This window comes from Chiloscyllium punctatum, chromosome 42, assembly GCF_047496795.1.
Source record: "Chiloscyllium punctatum isolate Juve2018m chromosome 42, sChiPun1.3, whole genome shotgun sequence".
In the NCBI taxonomy this organism is placed as follows: Eukaryota; Metazoa; Chordata; class Chondrichthyes; order Orectolobiformes; family Hemiscylliidae; genus Chiloscyllium; species Chiloscyllium punctatum.
This window is the reverse complement of record NC_092780.1, coordinates 23,963,250-23,969,496: the sequence shown is the minus strand read 5'-3', so window position 1 is coordinate 23,969,496 and position 6,247 is coordinate 23,963,250.

The window sequence follows — 6,247 nt, the reverse complement described above, 5'->3', positions numbered from 1 at the left end:
TGAATAAACCTCCAAGTCTCAGTCCTTGAATACTCTTTAAACCTGTGCTATTTTGTCTATTGAGCCACTCCATATTCATCCTGTGAAATGCATTATCGTATTCTCTGTGTAAATTCTATCTGCCACTCTGCTGATCTGTTTATGTCTTGTTGTATTCAGTTTGCATCATCCCCATTGTCTGTCTATCCCATCACAAGTTTTTTATTAATGCATTTTGAAATTTTACTCCGTATCTTCATGGCCAAGACACTTATATATATCACAAAGAAACAGCATACTAGCATTAACTCATTCACCACCCTAGCCTGCCTTCCTCCAGTGTGTAAAAAAATATCATCACTCTAGCTTATATCTCTAAGCCACATTTTATCCAAGCTACTACTCACCTTTCTATTTCATGTGTTATAGTTTTAAACATCTTCAGTTCCTTCATCGATGAGCTCAGAAGTGGGAAGTTCACTGATCATTGCACAGTTTTCAATTCCATTTGCTTCTTTTCAGAAACTGATGCAAGAGCTGCTTATATACTTCAAGCTCTGGATACCATTCAGACTTGTTTCAATTATTTGTTCATTGGATGTGGGCACCAATTGCTGGGACAGATTTTATTTCCTATTCCTAGTTGCCTAGAGGACAGTTAAGAATCAGCCAGATTACTGTGGATCTTGAGTCACGTATAGGCCAGACCAGGTAAGAATGGCTGATTGCCTTCATTAGTGAACCTAATGGGTTGTCAAGACAGTTAATAATAGTTACACATTTGCCATTTGCTTCACATTCACACCAAAATAGTGTTAGGCAATTATTATCTTCAGCAAGAGAGTCTAACCATCTACCTTTGACATCTCAAATGATTACCATTGTTAAAGCCTTCCTAATTGAATCCTGGGGATTACCCTTGACCAGGAACTAATCCCAGCTGGCAATATGAACACTGTGGATTCTAGAGTGTACCAAAGGTAGAGAATTCTGTTTGCAAGTAACTCATTTCCTATCTCCCAAATGCCTAGGCACCATGTGTAAGACTCGGGCCAGAAAAGTGATGGAATATTTTCCACTTGCCTGTATGAGTGCAGTTCCAACAACTCTCAATAATTTTAACAGTCCAATCATTTGGCACACTACCCACCATTCACTTCTGCCACCACTGGGGCACAGTGCACTATGCGTAAAATGCACCACTATTTGCATAGCCTTCTTTGAAAGCACATTTTGAACACATGACCTTCACCATAGAAGGACATGGGCTTGGGAACATCACCATCCGCAAGTATCCTCCAATGCATACACCATCCTGATTTCACAGAGTCCCTATCATGTGGAAGCAGGCCATTCAGCCCATTGAATTTACATCAACCCTCCACAGACAAGTCCACCCAGACACACCCCATCCCCGTAACCCTGCATTTCCCATGGCTAATCCTGCTAGCCTGCACATTCCTGAACACTGGGCAATTTAGCATTGCCAATCCACCTATGTGGGAGAAAACTGGAGCACCTGGAGGAAAAGCATACAGACATAGGGAGAATGTGCAAAGTCCACATAGAAGTCACCCGACAGTGGAATTGAACCCAGATCCCACTGTGAGGCAGCAATGCTAACCACTGAGCCAACATGCCATCCCATTTGAAATTATATTGGCATCCCTTCATTACTGATGGTTGAAAATCCTGGAACCAGCTCCCAAACAGTATTGTCAATTGATCTACGACACTCAAACTCTCTCAGTTTAAGGCAATAGTTCACCACCAATTCTCGAGGGTAATTAGGGATGGGTTCTGACCTAACAGTGTGCTCACATTGCATGAATGAAAGTTAAAGAATTCTGACAGCCACGACTTCAGTGCCTAGACCTTTAGCTCTGGATAACCCTCACTGTTTCTTTCTATTTTCTTGTCTTTCATTAACAACCCACTTAAAAACCTAACCCTCTGACTAGGTTTTGGCCACCTCCAAATGTCACCTATATCTGTTTTTTTGCTTTATGGTGTTTAAGATGTTTTATTACATTGAAGATAGTATAAAAATATAAATGGTCGTGACAGCTTGCTTAATGGTTGACTTATCGGCAAATCTGGCTGGACAACATAATGTGCTGAGGGATCCTCCATACTTTGGCAAAGTTTTCACCAGTTGAAAACCATCCTGTCATGCAAAGGTTCTCTTGTCCACTAAGCACCCACTTAAAATCATTTTTACCTTCAGTAAAGCCTGACATACCTTCTGTTTCTCATGTAGCACTGTCCATCAGTGCCATCATCTGAAAATATGTTGGGTTGCGCACATACTCTACACTGATCACCTTAAGCTGTACCTCACCAATACTTCTCCCAACTCCTTTACAGCCTCTATTGATGTGCCACTTATTCAACATCCAGAATTGGATGAGCTGAATTTTCTTCAATTACAATTTGGAAGCCAAAGACATTGTCTTTGGGGTTCCCACTACAAATTGCATTCCCTTGCAGTTATTCCGTCACTTCCTCTCACCACTGAGACTGAACCAGGTCATTTGCAATTTTGGCATTCAGTTTTACCCTAAATTCAGTTTGACATTTAATCCCCTTCAATACAAGACTACCTCGTTCCATCTCCATAACATCACCTCCTTCCTCCTTTGCCTCAGCTTATCTGCTTCTGGAACCATCAGTCATGCTTTTGTTATTTTCATACTTGGCTATTGCAGTGTTATCTTTCTTCATCATGCCATCTCTGTGAGCTTACCAAAGGCTGCCTGCAACCTAATTCAGACTAAATCCCCCACATATCTCCTCCATGTTTGCTGATTTGCCTTGGCATCTATTCAGACAATGCCTCAATGTTAAAATTCTAAACAGTTTAATCAAATTATTCCTCAGTTATGTGGTTCCCCATTTCCTTAACATTCCCCAGTTTTACAACACTATGGGATATCTTTATTGATCTAATTCTGGTCTGCACATTCATGTTTATATTCACTTTACCAGTTTTGCCTTTAGTTGTTGTATAATTCTCTTTCAGAACTCTTCCATTCTTCTATATGACCTCCTTTAACATTTTCCTTAAAACATTTGGTTGCTTACTCCAGAACAGGCATGATGTCAAATACTGTTTGCTAATTGACTGTATGAAGCACCCTGAGGATATTTAAGTCTATTCAAGGTAGAAGCTGGGTTAAAATAGTTCATGGCATCAGTATGACTACTTCAAGTATGATAATAACCATTACCTCAGAAGCAAAATACTACAGATCCAAATTGAATATAGAAAGTGTTGGAAGTACTCAACAGCTGAGGCTGCATCTGTGGAGAGATACAGAATTAACATTTCAGTTCAAAAAGCTTTCATCAGAAAGATTCTGAGGAACGTAAACATAATGGTAAGTCAAAAAGCTCAATCCAGAGTCAACAGGTATCCTGATAATGACACTCCATCTTTAACAGTATCATTACCAGTTTATGATTTCTTTAATTTACCGGACTAATGTTTCAAAGTATATTGAGTTGTAGTATTTACAAGAGATCACCGCTCATCAATCATAATAGACGCTTATGGCTTATAAGTAATAAATGGTGGGATCAAGGATTAATAAATATGATCAATCCACAGTAAAACAATTGGAATAAAGATGGCAGCAAATACATATTGTATTAATGAAAATGTGAGTTTGTGCAAAGATTTGAAAAAATAGATTCCTATTCCTCCATCATCAGTGAATTGGTAGTGCCACTTATTCACTTGCTCAAAGAATTGCAAACGTTTACATGACTACTTATCTATTAATAAAAGTAATCTCAGTCTGTGAGAACTATGTTAAATTCAGGACATAAAACAATAAGATACAATATGGTCTGCAGAAGAAATGGGTGATTACTTCTAAAGAAATAAGTTGTCTATTGGCTTCTGGGTCAAAGATTTCATTTATCACTCAAACTGCTTTGTCTGGTGGAAATCTACAGACTAAGGACCAGTTTAAAGGAAAGACCAGTTTAAAGGATACTGAAATGCTGTATCAGCTAGCACCCCAAGAAGAATATAGACCACCAAGCTTCATCATTAATGGAACCAAGTTGCTCTGGAGCAATTTATCTATTTGTGGAATGCCATCTCATTTGATGTCACTGTGGACAAAAAAGTAGACAATTGACTTTCTAAAGCATTCCGTGCATTTGTGAGACTTTACAAGAAGTTTGGAGCAACCACAGCCTTAGATCACAAGCTAAACTCAATGTACAAAGCCATAGTTACCTCACCACACTTCTGTAAGGGTGCTGAGACATGAGTCTTGTACCGATGCCACGTAAGCTGTCTCGAACACTTCCAAGACTCATCTTCGCAGCATCCTCAAGATCCACTAGAAAGATCATATCACAAACATTGAAGTTCTAGAAATGCCAGTATCAACAGCATCGAGGCCATCCTCTTGCAAAAGCAACTGTTTTTTGAGGATTACTTTGCCTGAATGGGATGACTGTTACTTGTCCAACACTATGTTGCATGAAGAGCTGACTACTGGCAAATGGAACAGAGGAGTCCCAGACAAAAGTTTCAAGGACTTTCTGTAAACATCCTTGTCTGTGCGTCACATCAACTATTGCCAGTGGGAAGCATAGAAATGTCTTGAAACACTACCTCAGGAGAGCTGTACCATTGATACTGAGCAAACAGCCAGCATGATTGAAAAAAAGCATAGATCCAATTGCCCCCAGCATCAACTGTGCCTGCACTTGCATCCACTGTGGAAGCATCTGCTGATCACTGATAGGCCTGATTACCTACTTGCAGCCAATGAAAACTACTTTCATAAAATCTTTGTCCATAAGAAATACCAAGAGAGATAAGAATCAAGTAGGAGATGTAACAGAAGTGTCAGTGTCTGCAACCATGAAGGAGGTAATAATAGGAGAGGCAGCTGCTCCACTGTGAAACTAGAAGTGAAGATCAGAATGAGTAGGAAACTCTGATGTGAACAATTAACATGTGTATTTCAAGTAATCATCACACGATTCAAAGTTGTCATATTTTGAATATAAGGCAGCAAACTAGTGTTAAAGCAGGAGGGCTAATGCTTGATTTTCTAAAACAACTTTAGTACAATCAATGGCAGGTTCTCAAAGGACAATATTCGATGGATTTGGATGGTAATATAGAAAGGTATTAGCCAGTTCACAGTGAACCAGCCTTGCCTCAGCAGTTAAAACATTAAATGGCTGAGTGATGCGAGAGACAGATAAGGCAAAGAGGATTTTACAGTTTCTCGTGGACCTGGGTGCTGTAAGCCCCCAACTGAACAGAAATTTATAATGTTTGCTCTGGGGAAGCATGGAATTGCAGTCATAATTCCAGCACATCTTGCATGCAAGTCAATGCCAACCATTGGTACAAGTTTTACGGTCTCTTTGTTCCTGTGGGAACAAAGACCAAGATTGCTTACAAAATGGGGAGGTGGTATCTCGACAAAAAGAAAGGTATTTAACCTTTCTTTTATTTATCCATTCCCACCACATTGCTGACTCTTGTGAATGGTCATCTGGACCTCTCAAGAATCTGAGTTCTCCTAAATATAGGATTTGCCAATTTAACTTGGTGTCATTCCTGGAGTGTGGCTTCCTAAAAGTTTCTACTTTTAATATTCTTTAAAGTGCTGACATTTTCAATGTTATTTGTCATTCATTTAACATCAGTGAGGCAGAAAGATGCCTCATCTAAATGAAATGAGTGACTCATTTAAAAATAGTAATCGGAGTTAAGTGAATCAACTATTGAGTGAAGAATACATATTTACGAATATTTCTTGGATCATTTAACATGCTTTATTTCAGCATTCAAAATAATTAAAAACATCTCAAATTATTATACATATACAAAATAGGTACATATCCATGTACTTGCCCCAGAAATGTCTGCCTCTTTTTTTCCCTCTAAAGTAGAAAAAAAAGGTGTATTGCCAAAAAGAAAAGCACAAAAAGGGCATTGAGATGATGAAACAGGAATGGCAAGGGAGAAAGGGATCCACATGCTTAACTTTGAAAAAAGACAGGTAGTTTGTGATGTTTCATTTGCACATAAAAGACTTAACCTACTGTATAGACAGACACTTCTAAATAGCACCGCATTTGGAAGAGAAATTCACTGTATTCCTAGAAAGGGAGTAATGTTTCTTAGCACCAGTCAAAGGTTCTTCAAGTTTATTGTGCTCTGCTGCACCACTTTAAGAACCTAAGCATAAATAGCACCTTTCTTCTTATATATATTTTTTCTTATAGC